We start from the raw sequence: 25011 nt of genomic DNA on the forward strand, positions 1-25011 counted from the left end.
TCATCAGAAAATAAAATCTTGTAATAATTTATTTTCTAAAGTGTTTTTGTAGTAATTTTTACTTCAAACGTAGAAAGTTGAATGCACACAGGACCGCCATATGCACGTTGGATATACAGAGAAGTATGCTAAAAAGACTTCAATCTACAAAATTAAAAGATAAAAAATTAAAAAATATTTAATAGCCATAAATATGAGTAATAGATGTGTAAAAATAAATCAATAAAACTTTTATAAACATGTCAATATAAACGTTAAAAACAGAATTATAATAGTTAGGAAGAGTGTAACATGAACATTATTTTTTGTCCCCTCCAAAAATTTATTCAAAATTTAAAACTGTTTCCTCCTAAGAAGATCCTATTTCCTAATAAGGTCATTGGTGCTTGGCTTTCAGCATATCCAATCCACTACACATTTTTAAAATTCGATTTTGCAATTCAAAGAATCGTTTACATCAAAAACTACTCCAATGCCTTTATGAAAACAACGCCATCAGAGGGCTCCTTTAGTAAAATCCACCAGTAGAGGTGTCAACCCAACCAAATTTACTTTTAAACATTTACTTAGCAGTTTCAAAAATTACGTTCATGTAAATTCCCTCCTATAGCATTAAGAGCAAAATGAAACTCTAAATTAAAACTCTAAACTAAAACTAAACTAAAACATTAACGAAAACCCTAAACTGAAACTCTAAACTAATATTCAAAAATAAAACTCTACACTAAAACTCTAAACTAAAACTCTAAAGTAAAATTCTAAACTAAAACTCTAAATTAAAAATAAACTAAAATATAACTCTAACTAAAATTCTAAACTAAAACTAAGCTAAACCAAAACTCTAAACTATAACTCCAAATTAAAACTCTAAACTCAAACTCTTAACCAACACTAAACTAAACTACAACTCTAACTAAAACTCTTAACTAAAACTAAACTAAAACTAAACTAAAACTCTAACTAAAGCTCAAAACTAAAACTAAACTAAAACTCAAAATTAAAAACGCTAAACTAAAACTAAACTAATCTAAGAATCTAAACTGACACTAAAACATTAACTAAAACTCTAAAACTAAAGTAAACTTAAAACTAAACTTAACTAAAACTAAACTAAACTACAACTCTAACTAAAACTCTAAACAAAAACTAAACTAAAATAAAACTCTAAACTAAAACTCTTAACTAAAACTAAACTACAACTCTAACTAAAACTCTTAACTAAAAATTAACTAAACTATAACTCTAACTAAAACTCTAAACTAAAGTAAACTTAAAACTAAACTTAACTAAAACTAAACTAAACTACAACTCTAACTAAAACTCTAAACAAAAACTAAACTAAAATAAAACTCTAAACTAAAACTCTTAACTAAAACTAAACTACAACTCTAACTAAAACTCTTAACTAAAAATTAACTAAACTATAACTCTAACTAAAACTCTAAACTAAAGCTAAACTAAACCAAAAATCTAACCTATAAATCTAAATTCAAACTCTAACCTTAAACTCTTAACTAACACTAAACTAAACTACAACTCTAACTTAAATTCTAAACTAAAACTAAACTAAAGTATAACTCTAAACTATAACTCTAAATTAAAACTCTAAACTTAAACTCTTAACTAACACTAAACTAAACTACAACTCTAACTAAAATTCTAAACTAAAACTAAACTAAACTAGAACTCTAAACTATAACTCTAAACCAAAACTCTAAAATAAAACTCTTAACCAAAACTAAATTAACACTAACTAAAACTCTTGACTGAAACTAAACTAAAACTCTAACTAAAACTTTAAGCTAAAACTCTAAACTAAAACTCTAAGCTAAGACTCTAAACTAAAACTCTAAACTAACAGATCAAAACTCTTAATTAAAACTCTAAACTAAAACTCTAAACTAAAACTCTAAACTAAACTAAACTAAAACTAAACTAAAACTCTAAACTAAATTAAAACTCTAAACTAAGACGAAACTAAAAATCTAAACTAAAACTATAAACTAATAGTCTAAACTAAAATTTAAAACCAAAACTCTGAACTAAAACTCTATACAAAAACTCTAAATTAAAACTAAACTAATACGTTAAACTAAAACTCTAAACTAAAACCCTAAACTAAAACTAAACTAAACTAAGACTCTAAACTAAAACTCTTAGCTAAAACTAATCTACAAGTCTAGTTAAAACTCTTAACTAAAAATAAACTAAACTATAGCTTTTTACTAAAACTCTAAACTAAATCTAAACTAAACTAAAGCTCTAAACTAAGACTCTAAACTAAAACTCTAAACTCTAACTCTTAACTAAACTAGAACTCTAAACTAATAGACTAAAACTCTTAACTAAAACTCTAAACTAAAAGCTAAACTAAGCTAAACTCTAACTAGAATTTAGTTTAGAATAGTCTAAACTAAAACTCTAAACTAAAACTCTAAACTAAAAATCTAAACTAAAACTCTAATCTAAAACTCTAAACTAAAACTAAACTAAAACTCTAAACTAAAACTCTAAACTAAAACTCTAATCAAAAACTCTAAACCAAAAATTCTACAATAAAACACTACACTAAAATTTTAAAGTAAAACTCTAAAGTAAAATTCTAAACTAAAACTCTGAATTAAAACTCTAAGCTACAACTCTTAACTAAAACTAAACTAAACTCTAACTAAAACTCTTAACTAAAAAGAAACTAAAATTAAACTAAAACTCTAACTAAAAACTCTAAACTAAAATTCTAAATTGAAAATATAAACTAAAATTCTGAACTAAAAATCTAAACTAAAACTCTAAACTAAAACTAAACTAAAACTCTAACTAAAAGTCTAAACTAAAACTAAACTAAACTCAAACTCTAAACTAAAACTAAACCAAACTAAACTCCTAACTAAAACTAAACTACAACTCTAAAGTAAAACTATATTAAAAATCTGAAAAAACTAAAACTATATTAAAAACTAGACTAAAAATCTAAATTGAAACTCCAAACTAAAACTAAACTAAACTCTAGCTAAAAGTCTAACTAAAAATAAATTAAACTCAAACTAAAACTCTTAACTAAAACTAAACTACAACTCTAACTAAAACTCTTAACTAAAACTAAACTAAAACTAAACCAAAACTCTAACTAAAACTCTAAACTAAAACTAAACTAAACTAAAACTCTAAACTAAAACGTTAAATTAACGCTCAAATCTAAAACTACGCTAAAACTAAAACTAAAATAAAAAAACGCTAAACTAAATCTAAACTAATCTAAAAATCTAAACTGACACTAAAACATTAACTAAAACTCTAAATTAAAACTAAACTAAAACTCCAAATAAAAACCCTAAACTAAAACTCTTAAATAAAACTAAACTAAACTACAACTCTAACTAAAACTCTAAATTAAAACTAAACTACACTAAAACTCTAAACTAAAACTCTTAACTAAAACTAAACTACGACTCTAACTAAAACTCTTAACTAAAAATAAACTAAACTATAACACTAACTAAAATTCTAAACTAAAAATCTAAACTAAAACTCTAAACTAAAACTAAACTAAACTCAAACTAGACTAAAAATCTAAATTGAAACTCAAAACTAAAACTAAACTAAAACTCTAACTAAAATTCTTAACTAAAACTAAACTACAACTCAAACTATAAACTAAAACTAAACCAAACTAAACTCTTAACTAAAACTAAACTACAACTTTAAAGTAAAACTATATTAAAAATCTGAAAAAACTAAAACTATATTAAAAACTAGACTAAAAATCTAAATCGAAACTCCAAACTAAAACTAAACTAAACTCTAGCTAAGAGTCTAACTAAAAATAAATTAAACTCAAACTAAAACTCTTAACTAAAACTAAACTAAAACTAAACCAAAACTCTAACTAAAACTCTAAACTAAAACTAAACTAAACTAAAACTCTAAACTAAAACGTTAAATTAACGCTCAAATCTAAAACTACGCTAAAACTAAAACTAAAATAAAAAAACGCTAAACTAAATCTAAACTAATCTAAAAATCTAAACTGACACTAAAACATTAACTAAAACTCTAAATTAAAACTAAACTAAAACTCTAAACTAACACTCTAAATTAAAACTCTAAACTAAAACTCTTAAATAAAAATAAACTAAACTACAACTCTAACTAAAACTCTAAATTAAAACTAAACTACACTAAAACTCTAAACTAAAACTCTTAATTAAAACTAAACTACGACTCTAACTAAAACTCTTAACTAAAAATAAACTAAACTATAACTCTAACTAGAATTCTAAACTAAAACTAAGCTAAACCAAAACTCTAAACTATAACTCCAAATTAAAACTCTAAACTCAAACTCTTAACCAACACTAAACTAAACTACAACTCTAACTAAAATTCTAAACTAAAACTCTTAGCTAAAACTAATCTACAAGTCTAGTTAAAACTCTTAACTAAAAATAAACTAAACTATAGCTTTTTACTAAAACTCTAAACTAAAACTAAACTAAACTAAAGCTCTAAACTAAGACTCTAAACTAAAACTCTAAACTAAAACTCTTAACTAAAACTCTAAACTAAAAATCTTAACTAAAACTCTAAACTAGAACTCTAAACTAATAGACTAAAACTCTAAACTAAAAGCTAAACTAAGCTAAACTCTAACTAGAATTTAGTTTAGAATAGTCTAAACTAAAATTCTAATCTAAAATTCTAAACTAAAACTCTAAACTAAATCTTTAATCTAAGAATATAAACTAAAACTAAACTAAAACTCTAAACTAAAACTCTAAACTAAAACTCTAATCAAAAACTCTAAACTAATATTCTAAAATAAAACTCTACACTAAAACTCTAAACTAAGACTCTAAAGTAAAATTCTAAACTAAAACTCTGAATTAAAACTCTAAGCTACAACTCTTAACTAAAACTAAACTAAACTCTAACTAAAACTCTTAACTAAAAAGAAACTAAAATTAAACTAAAACTCTAACTAAAAACTCTAAACTAAAACTCTAAACTAAAATTATAAATTGAAAATATAAACTAAAATTCTAAACTAAAAATCTAAACTAAAACTCTAAACTAAAACTAAACTAAACTCAAAATAGACTAAAAATATAAATTTAAACTCTAAACTAAAACTAAACTAAAACTCTAACTAAAATTCTAAACTGAAACAAAACTAAACTCAAACTCTAAACTAAAACTAAACCAAACTAAACTCCTAACTAAAACTAAACTACAACTTTAAAGTAAAACTATATTAAAAATCTGAAAAAACTAAAACTATATTAAAAATTAGACTAAAAATCTAAATCGAAACTCCAAGCTAAAACTAAACTAAACTCTAGCTAAGAGTCTAACTAAAAATAAATTAAACTCAAACTAAAACTCTTAACTAAAACTAAACTACAACTCTAACTAAAACTCTTAACTAAAACTAAACTAAAACTAAACCAAAACTCTAACTAAAACTATAAACTAAAACTAAACTAAACTAAAACTCTAAACTAAAACGTTAAATTAACGCTCAAATGTAAAACTACGCTAAAACTAAAACTAAAATAAAAAAAACGCTAAACTAAATCTAAACTAATCTAAAAATCTAAACTGAACACTAAAACATTAACTAAGACTCTAAATTAAAACTAAAATAAAACTCTAAATTAAAACTTTAAATTAAAACTCTAAACTAAAACTCTTAAATAAAACTAAACTAAACTACAACTCTAATTAAAACTCTAAATTAAAACTAAACTACACTAAAACTCTAAACTAAAACTCTTAACTAAATTTAAACTACGACTCTAACTAAAACTCTTAACTAAAAATAAACTAAACTATAACTCTAACTAAAATTCTAAACTAAAACTAAGCTAAACCAAAACTCTAAACTATAACTCCAAATTAAAACTCTAAACTCAAACTCTTAACCAACACTAAACTAAACTACAACTCTAACTAAAATTCTAAACTAAAACTAAACTAAACCAGAACTCTAAACTATAACTCTAATATAACTCCCAACTAAAACTCTAAACTAAAACTCATAACTAAAACTCTAAACTAAAACTCTAAAATAAAACTCTTAACCAAAACTAAATTAACACTCTGACTAAAACTCTTGACTGAAACTAAACTAAAACTCTAGCTAAAACAATAAGCTAAAACTCTAAACTAAAACTCTTAACCAAAACTAAATTAACACTCTAACTAAAACTCTTGACTGAAACTAAACAAAAACTCTAACTAATACTTTAAGCTTTAACTCTAAACTAAAACTCTAAGCTAAGAATATAAACTAAACTCTAAACTAATAGACTAAAACTCTTAATTAAAACTCTAAACTAAAACTCTAAACTAAACTAAAACTCTAACTAAAACTCTAAATTGAAACTAAACTAAACTAAAACTAAACTAACCTCTAAACTAAATTAAAACTCCAAACTAAGACGAAACTACAATTCGAAACTAAAACTATAAACTAATATTCTAAACTAAAAATGAAAACTAAAACTCTAAACTTAAACTCTTAACTAAAACTAAACTAAACTACAACTCTAACTAAAACTCTTAACTATAAATAAACCAAAAGTAAATTAATCCTCTAGCTAAAACTCTAAACTAAAACTAAACTAAACTAAACTAAGACTCTAAACTAAAACTCTTAACTGAAACTAAACTACAAGTCTAATTAAAACTCTTAACTAAAAATAAACTAAACTATAACTTTTACTAAAACTAAACTAAACTAAAACTCTAAACTAAGATTCTAAACTAAAACTCTAAACTAAAACTCTTAACTAAAACTCTAAACTAGAACTCTAAACTAATAGACTGAAACTCTTAACTAAAACTCTAAACTAAAAGCTAAACTAAAACTCTAAAGTAAAACCATATTAAAACTCTAATCTAAAACTAAACTAAAACTCTAAAAAAACTCTAAACTAATAGTCTAAACTAAAAATCTAAACTAAGACTCTAAACGAAAACTCTAAACTAAAACTAAACTAAAAGTCTAAACTAAAACTCTAAACTAAGACTCTAAAGTAAAATTCTAAACTAAAACTCTGAATTAAAACTCTAAACTAGAACTGTTAACTAAAACTAAACTAAACTAGAACTCTAACTAAAACTCTTAACTAAAAATAAACTAAAATTAAACTAAATTCTAACTAAAAACTCTAAACTAAAACCCTAAACTAAAATTCTAAACTGAAAATATAAACTAAAATTCTAAACTAAAAAAATAAACTAAAACTCTAAACTAAAACTAAATGAACTCAAACTAGACTAAAAATCTATATTGAAACTCCAAACTATACTTAAACTAAAACTCTAACTAAGAGTCTAAACTAAAACTAAACTAAACTCAAACTCTAACCTAAAACTAAACTAAACTAAACTAAACTCTTAACTAAAACTAAACTACAATTCTAAAGTAAAACTATATTAAAACTCTAAAAAAAGCTAAAACTATATTAAAAACTGGACTAAAAATCTATGTCGAAACTCCAAACTAAAACTAAACTAAAACTCTAGCTAAGAGTCTAAACTAAAACTAAACTAAACTCAAACTAAAACTCTTAACTAAAACTAAACTACAACTCTAACTAAAACTCTTAACTAAAACTAAACTGAAACTAAACTAAAACTCTAACTAAAACTCTAAATTAAAACTAAACTAAACTAAAACTCCAAACTAAAGCGTTAAATTAATGCTCTAATCTAAAACTGAACTAAAACTAAAACTAAAAACGCTGAAGTAAAACTAAACTAATGTAAAAATCTAAACTGACACTAAAACACTAACTAAAACTCTAAACTAAAACTAAACTTAAACTCTAAACTAAAACTCTAAATTAAAACCCTAAACTAAAACTCTTAACTAAAACTAAACTAAACTAAAACTCTAAACTAAAACTCTTAACTAAAACTAAACTACAACTCTAACTAAAACTCTTAACTAAAAATACACTAAACTATAACTCTAACTTAAACTCTAAACTAAAAATAAACTAAACCAAAACTCTAAATTATAACTTTAAATTAAAACTCTAAACTAAAACTCTTATATAAAACTAAACTAAACTAAAACTGAAAACTAAAACTCTTAACTAAAACTAAACTACAACTCTAACTAAAACTCTTAACTAAAAATAAACTAAACTATAACTCTAACTAAAACTCTAAACTAAAACTAAACTAAACCCAAACTCTAAATTAGAACTTTAAATTAAAACTCTAAACTTAAACTCTTAACTAACGCTAAAATAAACTACAACTCTAACTAAAATTCTAAACTAAAACTAAACTAAACTAGAATTCTAAACTATAACTCTAATATAACTCCCAACTAAAACTCTAAACTAAAACTCTAAACTAAAACTCTAAACTAAAACTCATAACTAAAACTATAAACTAAAACTCTAAAATAAAACTCTTAACCAAAACTAAAGTAACGCTCTAACTAAAACTCTTGACTGAAACTAAACTAAAACTCTAACTAAGACTTTAATATAAAATTCTAAACTAAAACTCTAAACTAAAATTCTAAACTAAACTAAAACTAAACTAAAATTCTAAACTAAACTAAAACTCTAAACTAAGACGAAACTAAAAATCTAAACTAAAACTATAAACTAATAGTCTAAACTAAACATCAAAACTAAAACTCTAAACTTACACTCTAAACTTAAACTCTTAACTAAAACTAAACTAAACTACAGCTCTAACTAAAACTCTTAACTATAAATAAACTAAAACTAAATTAATCCTCTAACTAAAACTCTAAACTTAAATCTAAACTAAACTTAGACTCTAAACTAAAACTCTTAACTAAAACTAAACTAAACTAAAACTCTAAACTAAGACTCTAAACTAAAACTCTAAACTAAAACTCTTAACTAAAACTCTAAACTAGAACTCTAAACTAATAGACTAAAACTCTTAACTAAAACTCTAAACTAAAGGCTAAACTAAAACTTTAAGTAAAACTATATTAAAACTCTAATCTAAAAATAGACTAAAACTCTAAACTAAAATTCTAAACTAATAGTCTAAACTAAAAATCTACACTAAGACTCTAAACTAAAAACCTAAACTAAAAGTCTAAACAAAAACTCTTAACTAAAACTAAAATAATATTCCAAACTAAAACTCTATACTATAACTCTAAACTTAAATTCTAAACAGATATTCTAAAACAAAAACTCTACACTAAAACTCTGAACTAAGACTGTAAAGTAAAATATTCTAAACTAAAACTCTGAATTAAAACTCTAAACTAAAACTTTAAACTACAAGTAAACTGAAATTAAGCTAAAAATTTAACTAAAACCTCTAAGCTAAAACTCTAAACTAAAATTCTAAACTGAAAATATAAACTAAAATTTTAAACTAAAAATCTAAACTAAAACTCTAAACTAAAACTAAACTAAACTCAAACTAGACTAAAATCTTAATTGAAACTCCGAACTAAAACAAAACTAAAACTCTAGCTATGAGTCTAAATTGAAACTAAACTAAATTCAAACTCTAAATCAAAACTCTAAAATAAAACTCTTAACCAAAACTAAATTAACACTCTAACTAAAACTCTTGACTGATACTAAACTAAAACTATAACTAAAACTTTAAGCTAAAACTCTAAAATAAACTCTAAGCTAAGACTCTAAACTAAAACTCTGAACTAAACTAAAACTCTAAACTAAAACTCTGAACTAAACTAAAACTCTAACTAAAACTCTAAACTAAAACTAAACTAAATTAAAACTCTAAACTAAGACGAAACTAAAACTCAAAACTAAAACTATCAACTAATAGTCTAAACTAAAAATTAAAACTAAAACTCTAAACTAAAACTCTAGACTTAAACTCTTAACTAAAACTAAACTAAAATACAACTCTAATTAAAACTCTTAACTATAAATAAACTAAAACTAAATTAATCCTCTAACTAAAACTCTAACCTAAAACTAAACTAAGTCTCTAAAATAAAACTCTTAACTAAAACTAAACTACAAGTCTAGTTAAAACTCTTAACTAAAAATAAACTAAATTGTAACTTTTACTAAAACTCTAAACTAAAACTAAACTAAACTAAAACTCTAAACTAAAACTCTAAACTTAAACTCTAAACTAAAACTCTGAACAAAAACTCTAAACTAGAGCTCTAAACTAATAGACTAAAACTCTTAACTAATTGTGTATCCTATTGTGTATCCAGGAGGGGAATTCAAGAAAGAGTTTGTTACTTACTTAAAATTTTGCCATAGTTTCTTAAATGGGAATTCCATATTGTGTATCCAAGAGGTGAAATCAATAAAGAATTTGTTAATCACTTACAATTTTTCAAAATTTCTTGAATTAAACTTCCGTATTATTTATCGAAGAGGTGAATTCAAGAAACAGTTTGTTACTTGCTTACAATTTTGTCATAGCTTCTTGAATGAAATATCGGTATTGTGTATCCGGGAGGCGAATTCTAGAAAGAGTTTGTTACTTACTTGCAATTTTTTCATAATTTCTAGAATGAGAATTCCGTATTGTGTATCCAAGAGGTGAAATAAATAAAGAGTTTGTAACACACTTACAATTTTTTCATAATTTCTGGAATGAAATTTCCATATTGTGTATCCAAGAGGTGAATTCAAGATAGAGTTTGTTACTTACTTTCAATTTTTAATAATTTCACGAATGAAATTTCTGTATTGTGTATCCAAGAGGTGAATTCAAGAAAGAGTTTGTTACTTACTTACAATTTTTTCATAATTTCTTAAATGAAATATCTGTATTGTGTATCCAAGAGTTGAATTCAACAATGAGTTTGTTACTTACTTACAATCGTTCATAATTTCCTGAATGAAATTTCTGTATAGTGTATCCAAGAGGTGAATTCACGAAAGAGTTTGTTACTTACTTACAATTTTGTCAAAGTTTCTTGAATTTAATTTTTGTATTGTGTAGCCATGAAATGAATTCACGAAAGAGTTTGTTACTTACTTACAATTTTGTCATAGTTTCTTGAATGAAATTTCCGTATTGTGTATCCGGGAGGTGAATTCAAGAAAGAGTTTGTTATTTACTTACAATTTTTTTTTTATAATTTCTTGAATAAAAATTCTGTATTGTGTATCCAAGAGGTGAAATCAATAAAGTGTTTGTTACTCACTTACAATTTTATCCTAATTTCTTGAATGAAATTTCCGTATTTTGTATCCAAGAGGCAAATTCAAGAAAGAGTTGGTTACTTACTTAAAATTTTTTCATAGTTTCTTGAATGAAATATCTGTATTGTGTATTCAGGAGGTGAATTCTATAAATAGTTTGTTACTTAATTACAATTTTTTCATAATTTCTTGAATTAAATGTGTGCATTGTGTATCCAGGAGGCGAATTCAAGAAGGTGTTTGCTACTTACTTACATTTTTTTCATAATTTTTTGAATGTAATTTCTGCATTGTGTATCCAAGAGGTGACTTCAAGAAAGAGTTTGTTACATGATTACAATTTTGTCATAGTTTCTTGAATGAAATTTCTGTATTGTGTATCCGGGAGGGGAATTCAAGAAAGAGTTTGTTACTTACAATTTTTTCATAATTTCTTGAATGAGAATTCCGTATTGTGTATCCAAGAGGTGAAATCAATAAAGAGTGTGTTACTTACTTACAATTTTTTCATAATTTCTTGAGTGAAATTTCCGTATTGTGTATCCAAGAGTAGAATTCAAGAAAGAAATCGTTACTTACGTACAATTTTATCATAGTTTCTTGAATGAAATGTCTGTATTGTGTATCCAAGAGGTGAATTCATGAAAGAATTCGTTATTTGCTTACAATTGTTTCATAATTTCTTGAATGAGAATTCCGTATTGTGTATCCAAGAGGTGAAATCAATAAAGAGTTTGTTACTTACTTACATTTTTTTCATAATTTCTTGAATGAAATTTTCGTATTGTGTATTTAAGAGTTGAATTCAAGAAAGAGATCGTTACTTACTTACAATTTTGTCATAATTTTTTGAATGAAATGTCTGTATTGTGTATCCAGGAGGTGAATTCAAGAAAGAGTTTGTTACTTACTTACAATTTTTCACAATTTCTTGACTGAAATTTCTACATTGTATATCCTTGAGGTGACTTCAAGAAAGAGTTTGTTACTTGCTTACAATTTTGTCATAGTTTCTTGAATGAAATTTCTGTATTGTGTATCCGGGAGGCAAATTAAAGATAGAGTTTGTTACTTACTTACAGTTTTTCATAATTTCTTGAATTAAATGTCCGTATTGTGTATCCAAGAGTTGAATTCAAGAAAGAGATCGTTACTTAAATACAATTTTGTCGTAATTTCTTGAAGGAAATGTCTGTATTGTGTATCCAGGAGGCGAATTCAAGAAAGAGTTTGTTACTTACTTAAAATTTTTCACAATTTTTTGATTGAAATTTTTGCATTGTGTATCCTTGAGGTGACTTCAAGAAAGAGTTTTTTACTTGCTTAAAATTTTGTCATAGTTTCTGGAATGAAATTTCTGTATTGTGTATCCGGGAGGCGAATTCAAGAAAGAGTTTGTTACTTACTTACAATTTTTTTCATAATTTCTTGAATGAGAATTCCGTATTATGTATCTAAGAGGTGAAATCAATAAAGAGTTTGTTACTCACTTAAATTTTTTTTCATAATTTCTTGAATGAAATGCCTGTATCGTGTATCCTGGAGGCAAATTCAAGAAGGTGTTGGTTACTTACTTACAATTTTTTCAAAATTTTTTGAATGAGAATTCCGTATTGTGTATCCAAGAGGTGAAATCAATAAAGAGTTTGTTACTTACTTAAATTTTTTTTTTAATCAATTCTTGAATGAAATGCCTGTATTGTGTATCCTGGAGGCAAATTCAAGAAGGTGTTGGTTACTTACTTACAATTTTTTCACAATTTCTTGAATGAGAATTTCGTATTGTGTATCCAAGAGGTGAAATCAATAAAGAGTTTGTTACTCACTTACAATTTTTCGTTACTTACTTACAATTTTTTAAATAAATTCTTGAATGAAATGTCTGTATTGTGTATACTGGAGGCAAATTCAAGAAGGTGTTGGTTACTTACTTACAATTTTATCACAATTTCTTGAATGAGAATTCCTTATTGTGTATCAAAGAGCTGAAATCAATAAAGAGTTTGTTACTCACTTACAATTTTTTCATAATTTCTTGACTGAAATTTCCGTATTGTGTATCCAAGAGTTGAATTCAAGAAAGAGATCGTTACTTACTTACAATTTTGTCATAATTTCATGAATGAATAAAACTATTCTAAAGAATAAAGACAGGTTAAGCTTAAAGATATTTATTGCTTAAACATATTAAAAAGGACTTTTTTTTGAAAAGCCACATATTTACATAACAATAATACTTAAAATTCACTGTTAAACATCCACAAACGAGGATCCCATGACAGAATAGTTTTTACCGTGTCTTATGCACTTATCGCGATCAGGTATGTCTCTAGGTAACCACTGCGCGAAGAACCTAACCTCCTCTTCAGGATGGTGATACGTCCCTTCAAATTTAGGACACTTAAATTCTTCTAGATTGAAAAGTGGAATCCTAGGGTCACACTTTTGAATTAAAACTTTATCTGTAGGTACGTTACCCTTTACGTATAGTGCTTCAACCCCGAAAAGGCTGCAAATTTCACCGACCTGTACCTGAACATTTTTCAGTTCTCGACCACTTTTATTGTGTGGTGTAATCACTCTGTCGTAGAATCCTAGTCTGTTTATATGGCGTAATGTAATACTCCACAAGCTTTTATCATACTCAAACATATGATAGTTCACTATCCAATGATAACAGTCAATTTCTTCGAGTTCCATAGATAGTAATAAAAAAATACATTCATATATAACACCACAAGATGATTTTTTCAAACGGATAAATTCCGTGTCATATAGTCCTATCATCCTGGAAGCTATTAATGTAGTATTTAAGTAAAGGAGTACTTCATCAAACTGTTATACCTTTGCTCAAGGTTAAAAGACTTATGGCTAGGGGATGAATCCTAAGAGTATCTGAGTTTATTGTAGGGTGGAGTCATAAAACCCATCAAATTTATTGCGGGGAGGAGTCATAAAACTCTCCGTATCTATTGCATACAAATGAAGCGTAGAAATTACAATTTTTTCATAATTTATTGAATGAAATTTCCGTATTGTGTGTCCAAGAGGTGAATTCAAGAAAGAGTTTGCTACTTACTTACAATTTTTCATAATTTCTTGAATGAAATTTCCGTACTGTGTATCAAAAAGTTGAGCTTACTTACAATTTTTTATAGTTTCTTGAATGAAATTTCCGTATTGTGTATCCAAGTGTCGAATTCAAGAAATAGTTTGTTACTTACTTACAATTTATTCATGATTTCTTAAAAAAAATTCCCGTATTGTGTATCCAAGAGCGGAATTCAAGAAAGAGATCGTTACTTACTAACAATTTTGTCATAATTTCATGAATGAATAGAACTATTCTAAAGAATAAAGACAGGTTAAACTTAAAGATATTTATTGCTTAAACATATTAAAAAGAATTAAAAAGAGCAAATTTTTACATAAAAATAATACTTAAATTTCACTGTTAAAAATCCACAAACGAGGATCTCATAACAGAATAGTTTTTACCGTGTCTTATGCACTTATCGCGATCAGGTATATCTCTAGGTAACCACTGCACGAAGAGCCTACCCTCCTCTTCAGGATGGTGATACGTCCCTTCAAATTTAGGACACTTAAATTCTTCTAGATTGAAAAGTGGAATCCTAGGGTCACACTTTTGAATTAAAACTTTATCTGTAGGTACGTTACCCTTTACGTATAGTGCTTCAACCCTGAAAAATCTGCAAATTTCACTGAACTCTTCCTGAACATTTTTAAGTTTTTGACCACTTTTATTGTGTGGTGTAGTCACTTTATCGTAGAATCCTAGTCTTTTTATATGGCGTAATGTAGTACTCCACAAGCTTTTATCATGCTCAAACATATTATAGTTCACTATCGAATGATAACAGTCAATTTCTTCGAGTTCCATAGATAGTAATAAAAACGCACATTCAAATATAACACCACAAGATGATTTTACAAACCGATAAATTCCGTGTTATACAGTCCTATCATTCTGGAAGCTATTAATGTAGTATTTAAGTAGAGGAGTACTTCATCAAACTTTTATACCTTTGCTCAAGGTTAAAAGGACTTATGGCTAGGGGATGAGTCCTAAAAGTATCTGAATTCATTGAGGGTGGAGTCATAAAACCCATCAAATTCATTGTGGGGATGAGTCATAAAACTCTCGGTATCTATTGCATGCAAATGAAGCGTGGAAATTACAATTTTCTTCATAATTTCTTGAATGAAATTTCCGCATTTTGTTTCCAAGAGGTGAATTCAAGAAATAGTTTTTTAATTAGTTACAATTTTTCATGATTTCTTAAAAGAATTCCCGTATTGTGTATCCAAGAGGCGAATTCAAGAAAGAATTTGTTACTTACTTACAATTTTTTCATGAATTCTTGAAAGAATTTCCCATATTGTGTATCCAAGAGGTAAGTTCAAGAAAGAGTTTGCTACTTACTTACAATTTTTCATAATTTCTTGAATGAAATTTCTGTATTGTGTATTCAAGAGGAGAATTCAAGAAAGAGTTTGTTACTTACTTACAATTTTCTCTAAACCAGTGTGTCTGGGTGGGTGCCTGCTTGCTCCAGTGTCTGTCTTTGACAGTTTACATGTCTGAAGCTATATATTTGTATGTGTTTCACACTCTCTCTGTATGTGTATCTGTTAACCTATCTCAGTTTCTAATAAAACCTCTATGAACCTGCCAGCGTACCCTAGAAATAATGGGAATATAACAAAGTAATAGATAATATATTTTTAATGAAATAATGAGATTTAGAATATCAATACAAATATATGGTAGATACATTATTATACATTATTAATATCAATGAACAGCTTTGGACATTTTGAATCTGTTCCATAAAATAGTTCACCATGTTCTCTTGCTACTGTAGCTATTGTCTTCTCTTAGTTCGTAATTAGTAGAATCATCATTGTTCCATTTAGAGTCATACACAATTTTTACTGGTGTGTCATCGACAGGCTCAATATGCTTTTCGTCTTTGGTATTGTTTGGTTCATTGACTGTTTGATCAGTAATGTCAGTAATGTTTGCTTGTACTTTGTTTTTCATCGATTCATCTTTATTCATCTTAGTAATATTTTCTGCAAATGCCCTTTTTATTTTTCTGGCAATTTCACTGTATATTATCACATTATTTTTGCATAGGTAACAGTTCCGACATGTAGACAAGATATGGTTTATGATATTAGTAGAAGAGTAGGCCTTTCTTTTTCCCTTTGTTCTCATTTGAATTTTAATACCCGAAAGCTGACGATAGGGTTTAACACTTGCTTACATGTTACCACTAGCACTAGATAGAAGATGCCCCTCCTCATAAACTATTATTTTTATTTTGGCATTCTCTTTGAGTGCAATAATCTCCGGAGATCTCAATCTCGCATATCCACCATAACAAGAGTTGAATTTTTTTGGAACTCCAAATAAAATTAATTCCTTAATTTCATGACAACGCACGAATATGTTTCCGATAGTACTACCACTTGTGATTGTTTCAAAGTTTAAATACTTCTTTATGTCAGCATTCAATGTTACAATAACACTATCATGTGAACACACTTTCTTAAAATCCTTCGTCTTCATTTTTTAAAGATATTAATTATTTGTTTATCCTTCCACTGCGTAAAAAATACTGATTTAGTACATGCAATAAACTAGGTAGTGTCAATATGTGCCACAGAGTGCCAGTGGGAAAGCCGTGTCGTGTCTATGAACAAGCATGGAGTACGATTGGTAGAGCCACAAGCATATTCAATGTCATTTTAAGATATGTAAAAAAAGTTGAATAATTTCAAATTCCAAAGAAAATTCAGTCCAAAAAAAAAGGAAAAGTGCTACTACAAACATTAATTTTCGAATAGTAAAGGTCACGATTAAAGTATCTATATCATTCTAATTTTGAATTTGTAAAATATTAAATGTGAATTTCCTATGTGTTAAGTATGTTTTATCGCGTTCGGAGACATGTAAAAAAAAAGTTGAAAAAAATATATTATGTTAAAAAAATAATAAAAAGAAGTTAAAAAAAATAATAAAAAAAGTTAAAAAAAAACTTCAAAAAAACTTCAAGAAAAGTATTAAAAAAATTGGGGGGGGGGATCAAAAAGTTGGGGGGGAGCCCTTGTAGATTGGGGGTAGGAGACCTTTAGAGGTTGAGGTCCTTGGTGGTTAGGGTCATTGATGATTGCGATCCTTGATGCTTCAAACCTAAAATCACCTCACTACTTGATTTCTAAGGATTTATATGGATTGTTCTGAATTTCTTTATTAAAATTCCTTTCTTGGTATCTGCATCTCTCTTAGTATCAACTTTTTAGTGTACTAGAATGTTAGAGCACATTTTATATTGACAGCACTGTTCAAATGGTACTTTCGTTGTATACAGAACACAGTTGAGAAGCACCCAAATAAAAAATAATATGTATCTCTTAATAGAGTTAGTATTCCCTGAGATGCATTACCTTTTTCGTTTCTACTTTCAAATCCCCTACAATGTCAATTAATTTCTGACGTCTCCTATGTTATGGCAACTTTGCACAGATACATTTTAAATACCCATGAAAAGTTCCACATTTATAAACATGTCTCATGGAGAAATTGTGTCAACAGATATCTTGTCCCGTTATTATTTCTAACTCCCTGATAAGAATGTTCACGAGGTGAAATTTAATTATCTGATGATGTCACATATCCCAGTCGTTGATCTTGTATAGTTAGTATTGTAGCCCTCTGATTGGCTGTCATCTTGTTCGTTTAGTATGTTAAGGGCTCTTGTTAGTTTAGGAGTAACAACCCTTCCCCTACTAACATTTATCAGGTGTGTGCTTACTAAACTGTATTTCACGATGAATATCCTACCTGCGCTATATATTTCACTCGTATGGGACTCCTTAGTATAGACGGAACAGTTAAAGATCCGATTTTAGCATTATTTTCACAGTTTAATACAGAGAAATTATAAGTATTAACTAACTATATTTTTCACTAGGATGTGAGTAAACAAATTAGATATGCCTGTATTGTAGAACCATAACTTGTAGGATGAAGCTCTTTTGTCCGTCTCAGCTCAGCAGTGTTCAAGCTTTATACCCAATGTTAAAGTTATGACCGCTACCAAAATTACATAGAAGGGCATTGATGTAAGGATTTACGTCCATGGTATAGACAAAACCTAGATCAAACATTTTATTTCATTTTAGGAAACTATAGGCCTCACTACTAATAATTTTATCAAGAAAGTTTGAAAGTTAAGTGTAAATATCCTATTTCAGCTGAATATTAATAGCAACTAATTTAAGGCTATTTCGAACTAAAAAAGAAATACGTGAACTGAAACAAGATAAGCAACTTTTAACAAAATCGAGCCACAAATAAAGCCTCGTGAAACATATTTTCTTGGAAAGTAATTAGTCTTTTAAAACAATCTAATGTGCCATAAATTTTCGGCTTGAACTCTAAACCAATCTACCCATAAGTGTAGATCAAAAGCAAACTAGGATCCAAGTGAACAAATAAATATTATCACCCCTCAACGTATGCCGTCATGAATTAGACTAGTGCATAATTGAAATAAAAAAATACATAAAAGGAAAAACTCGAATTATCCTTTACACACTCGGTTTATTGCAAGCATACCATTATCTCATTGAAAAACGGAGTTATGTAAACTTAAAAGAATACCTAGTAATAAACAGAGAATTCATGAGGGAAGTGATACAAGTCCCAAACATTTTTACTGCTCCAGAAGTGTATAACTGATTCAAAAGTGCTTAACTGGTTTGTTTTGAACTCTGAGAAGTTACTGTAAATATAGGTTTTAGCTCTAGGTTACCGTTTAAATAGGAAGGCAAATTTTTCAGAACACTGATTCTATCTTCTACGTACATTTTTCTGAAAACTTAAATAAGCTTTTTAGGACATTCTACTGAACTTAATGAATTTTAATCATTATCATGAGGGTACAGGAAATGGTACAAGCCCCAAACATTTTTGGGGCTTGTACCAAGCCCCAAACAGGAAATGGTACATTTCCTGCCCCAAACATTTTTAACTGGTTTATAAGTATATAACTGATTCAAAAGTGCTTAACTTGCCTATTTTGAACTCTGACAAGTTAATGGAGATATGGGTTTTAGCTCTAGGATACCGTTTGAAACATGAAGATACGTTTTTCTGAAAACTGATATAAGCTTCTTAAAATATTCTAATAAAATTAATAAAGTTGAGTAAATTTTAAGCAATGTTACGGCGGTACAATGAGGGAACGATACAAGTCCCAAACTATTTTACTGGTTCACAAGTGTATAACTGATTAAAAAGTGCTCAACTGGAAGTTTCTATAAATATAGGTTTTCGCTCTAGGATAGCGTTCTCCACCATCCCGCTCACATTCTCTTTTCCCCAAATGCATCCAACAGAAATTTTTGGATAACTATTTTGTTCAAAATAGTCTAAAGATGATATAACATGACCCTCGGGGATGAAAAAAAACCCAACAGCTCGAGGCAAAGGATTGCAATTTAAGCCCTGGGTGAATTATTATAAGGATTTTTACGAAAGGAGAGTTAATATAAACTTTAGAGGACGCTCATTTGACTTGAAATTGAAAGTTCTAAGTCTCTTATAGAGTCAAAAGTGAGGGAGGACGACGATCCCCCTTTTACGACGCCCTTTTTTTCGCAAACGCACATAATTGAAATTGTGAGATAGCTCTTATGTTCATAATAGTCTAAAGTTCAGAGATTCCAACAATGTCTCCAGGGTCGACACAACCCCCTAGAGCTAAGGGGCGAGGATTGTGAGTCATGCCCAAGGGGCATATAGGATTTTTAAGAACCAAGTGGTCGTGCATACTTCAAATAGGGCTATTTTAATTGGAAATTTGAAGCTCTATCACTCTTTTTAGGAATGAAAAGATATAGGATGGCAACCATCCCCCCAACCTCTCATTTCCCGGACCACCTACAATCAAAATTTTGAAACAGCTATTTTGTTCAGCATTACTGAAAGGTTCAGAAATTAAGCCTTCGAAGATTTTACACACCCCCCACCCCCTCTAACAACCCTCAGGGCTGTAAGTTGGGCAATTCGTTCATTGTTATCATATAGTATATGTTATTGAGAAAGGTGGGGAGTGTTTAGCCTTTTATTTCCAAAAAGACCAGGTGAGGCTTTGAGAGAATGTTGAGGGGAGTGTTGAACTTGATCAAAAGACGTTTTGTACATACGGGTGTCAAAAGAGTGTAACTAAAAAACGACTGAGTATATTTATTTGAAACTTTCAGGAAATGATAAGGGAGATGATCAATTGACCAAAAAGGCATTATTTGCACGCTACTACTACTACAACTACCGCTATTACTACTGCTACCACCCCTGCTCCTACTATTACCAGTACCACCACTAAACCACTAAATCAATAGCGAGTACTATCAAGGCTAAGAATATTGAAGTTAATGTCTTAGGAAATGTTGAGGGGAAAGTTGAACTAAATTAAAGTATACTATGTGTATACAAATGGCTGCTACAGGCGTGTGAGCAATATTTTTAGAGCGGCTTACCGTATCAAAATAAAACTTGTTGGGCATCATAAGTGGGTTGTTCAGTTGTCCGAAAAGGTAACATGTACCTTCTACTACTGCTATGAATACTAAATGTTACTACTGTTACTACTACTCCTAATACAACACTATTACATAGAGCACTAAGTGAGCTTAAATAAACGTAACTTTTTTGCATTTCTCCCTCGCTATACCCATGTGTCTGATCGAGTTTGCTGCCATTTCTAAATATAGGTCTAAAATGCCATCTATAAATATAGGTGTAAAGATGTCAGCAGTTGAGGTAGTGAAAAGGTGTCGCCTCTCACTATGCCCCTTGTGTTTGAGAAGTTTTGGAATTTCTTCGTTGAAATATAAGACTTGGAATTTTCTAATTGGAATTTACCAATTAGATCTGTTGACCCCTTAAAAAAATATAATGGACAACTGGGGCAAACAATATTTATTGCAAATATAATAGCAATACACTCTTATAAGTATCATCAGTAATGAGATTAGACATAAATTGATTAATGTGAGTTCTTCCAGAATGTCAAATTTATATTATAAAAATCTCTCCTGTTATTTCTTATGAAACGGGAAGATTTCCTATAGTGGTACCATGATTTTCTTGATCTTATATTTTTTTTTTGTTGCGATCTCTTTCTTGTTTGCCATAGCTCCTTTTCCATGACCAACGATGTGATTTGAGATTTCATAGGGTGGTAATGCTACCTTTTCTTCCGATAATTTAGTATCTTCATGTCTCTGACAGTTCATTTTGGAATTGGAATTTATCAAGTAGTTGAGTTGATGCCTTCAAAAATATATAATGGACAATTGGAGGCAATAAATATTTATTGTAAATATAATAGTAATACACTCAGGAGCAAAAGTTTAGGTCTTACATCAATTCTGAATTTTTCCCAAAGTTGAGAAAAGTTCCACTGTAATTCTGAGTTTTCTCAAAGAAGTGAAGAAAATTTCGACTTCTCTCCTGAATTTTCTAAAGGATGATAGAAAAAAGTTATAGTTCAGTTCTAAATTTTTGCAAAAAGAACAAATTCCACTTCAGTTCAAAATTTTCTTAAAGAAGAGAAGAAAATTTCAAGCATTGTTCTGAACTTTTCCTTAGAAGGTAGAAAAAGTTGTACTTCAATTCTGAATTTTTCCCCATGAAGAGAAAAAAGTTCCACTTTAATTCTAACTTTTCTCACAAAAGTGAAGAAAAGTTCAACATCTCTTTTGAATTTTTCCGAAAGAAGAGAAAAAGTTTCACTTTATTTCTGACTTTTCTCAAAGAAGTGAAGAAAAATCGTTCTCTTCTGTTTTGAATTATTCCGTAGAAGATAAAATCAGTATTCTGAAAAATGTGCCTTCCTGTTTAAACGGTATCCTAGAGCTAAAACCTATAATTTCAGTAACTTCTCAGAGTTCAGAATAAGCCAGTTAAGTACTTTTTGAATCAGTTATCCACTTCTGAACCACTAAAAATGTTTGGAACTTGTATCATTTCCCTCATAGTATCGCCGTAACATTCCTTAAAATTTATTTGGCTTTATTAATTTCATTAGAATGTTTTAAGAAGTTAATTTAGTTTTCAGGAAAATGTATCTTCATGATTCAAACGGTATCCTAGACCTGAAACCCATATCTCCAATAACTTATCAGAGTTCAAAATAAGCCAGTTAAACACTTTTAAATCAGTCATAGACTTCTTAACCAGTTAAAAAAAAAAAAGGACTTTTATCATTTCCTACACACTAGCCCAATGACATTACTTAAAATTTATTCGACTTTATTAAGTTCATTAGGATGTTTTAAGAAGCTTAGTTCAGTTTTCAGAAAAATGTAACTTCATGTTTTAAACGGTATCCTAGAAACCCTTAATTATAGTAACTTCCAGCTAAGCACTGTTGAATCAGTTATACACTTCTGAACCAATAACATAGTTTGGGTTTTGTATCATTTCCCTCGTTGTACCGCCATAACATTGCTTAAAATTTACTCAACTTTATTAATTTCATTAGAACATTTTAAGAAGCTTATTTCAGTTTTCAGAAAAAATGTATCTTCAGAGCTTAAACCTATATTTACAGTAACTTCTCGGAGTTCAAAATAAACCAACTAAGCAATTTTGAATCAGTTATACACTTCTGAACTAATATAAATGTTTGGGACTTGTATCATATCCCTCATAGTACCACCGTAACATTGCTCGAAATTCATTCGACTTTATTAATTTCATTAGAATGCTTTAAGAAGCTTATTTCATTTTCAGAAAAATGTATCTTCACTTTCCAAACGCTATCCTAGAGCTAAAATTCATGTCTCCACTAACTTCTCAGAGTTCAAAATAAACCAGTTAAACACTTTTGAATCAGTTATACGCTTCTGAACCAGTAAAATAGTTTGGGTTTTGTATCATTTCCCTCGTTGTACCGCCATAACATTGCTTAAAATCTACTCAACGTTATTAATTTCTTTAGAATATTTTAAGAAGCTTATTTCAGTTTTCAGAAAAAATGTACCTTCAGAGCTAAAACCTATATTTACAGTAACTTCTCAGAGTTCAAAACAAACCAATTAAGCAATTTTGAATCAGTTATACACTTCTGAACTAATATAAATGTTTGGGACTTGTATCATAGTACCACCGTAACATTGCTCGAAATTCATTCGACTTTATTAATTTCATTAGAATGTTTTAAGAAGCTTATTTCGTTTTCAGAAAAATGTATCTTCACTTTTCAAACGCCTTCCTGTTTAAACGATATCCTATAGCTAAAACTTTTATTTACAGTAACTTCTTAGAGTTCAAAAATAAACAAGTTAATCAATTTTGAATCAGTTATAGACTTCTGAACCAGTAAAAATGTTTCGGACTTGTATCATTTCCCTCATTTTACCGCCGAAACATTGCTTAAATTTTTTTTAACTCCTTAGAAACTAATATTGAAAATTTTAACCTAGTTTTTACAGCCTAATTTTTAGCTTTTAACAAGCCTGAAGTTGAATTGGAAAAGGATATTCCAAAATATTTCTAGACCTATGCATAGCTAAAGGTGAGGCTAAGCAGTTTCACTAATTAAAGACATAGGAAACTGAGGGAATTTCCACTTTATCATAGGAAGCGCAATAGCGCTGCCTAAGTAACGAGCAATGTGGAAACAATGTACTGTTTATTATATTTTTTTTTTGGTTCTTTGGTTTTAGACCAGGGCACTTTGTTTTGAAGGAATTGTCGTAGAAACTTCGAAAAGGGCTCATTCGATTGGAAAGTGAAAAGACTAGTGCCTTTTTGAATAGTCGAAAGTGATAGGAGGGCAACTAACCCCCCCACCCACGCCCAGCATTTCCCCAAACACATTCATGTCGACCCTAGAGTGAGGGGCGGCGTCCAGACCCCATGACATGCCCTCCTTTTTTCCCATAGGACTCCCATGACATGCCAAGTTTTCATGGCACAGGTAGCAAGATTCCCATAATATGCCTCGGCAAGATTCCCGGGATTCCAGATGTTTCATTATTTTTTATATGATCAATCGGAGTGGGGTTGGGATAATAGATAAGTAGTAATAATAGGGGTTACTAGCCGATCTATTAAAGGGAACGCATCCTCACGCTTTAAATAGGTTCATAGGAAATTTGACATGGGCTTTTAAATGGTCTCATACCAGATTAACATAGGATTTTAAATGGTCAGATACGGAAATTAACAAGGGATTCCTACGGGAGCCCTGTGACATCATGACACCCCTGGCAAGATTTCCTCTGGAGCCCTGTTTCTAGCTGGAAAGATTCCCAAGGGATTCCAATTTTGTTTCTAGCTGGTAAGGTTCCAAGCCCTATCCCTTTTCCTACTGGAGCCCTCTGACGTCACATGACATGCCGTCCTACATTAAATGATCAGATAGAAAAATTAACATGAGATTTCTGTGCAAGCCCTCTGACGTCACGACACACCCTCAATCTATTCTACAACACAGTTATTAGATTAACATTGGATTTTAAAGTCAGCCCTGTTTTCAGCTGGCAAGATTCCCAAGAAAGACCCTCCCCTTTAAACGGTCAGATACGAAATTAACATGGAATTTTAAAAGACAGCTGTATGAAAATTAGTGTGGGATTTTAAAGGGTCAGATAAGTGGAGCTACCAGCCCCTTAAGCCGTCGAGCCTGTGCAACAAGGTCACTGGTTCTATTAAAGGGTACACAGTTAGCAAGACTCCCATGACCCACCCCTCTGGACTAAACGTAAGCCACCAAACAAGGACAAGCGAAGATCAGAGGCAACG

The sequence above is a fragment of the Artemia sp. Qi Xiang Cuo genome, chromosome 1 (assembly GCF_049724085.1).
Source record: "Artemia sp. Qi Xiang Cuo chromosome 1, ASM4972408v1, whole genome shotgun sequence".
NCBI classification, from domain to species: domain Eukaryota; kingdom Metazoa; phylum Arthropoda; class Branchiopoda; order Anostraca; family Artemiidae; genus Artemia; species Artemia sp. Qi Xiang Cuo.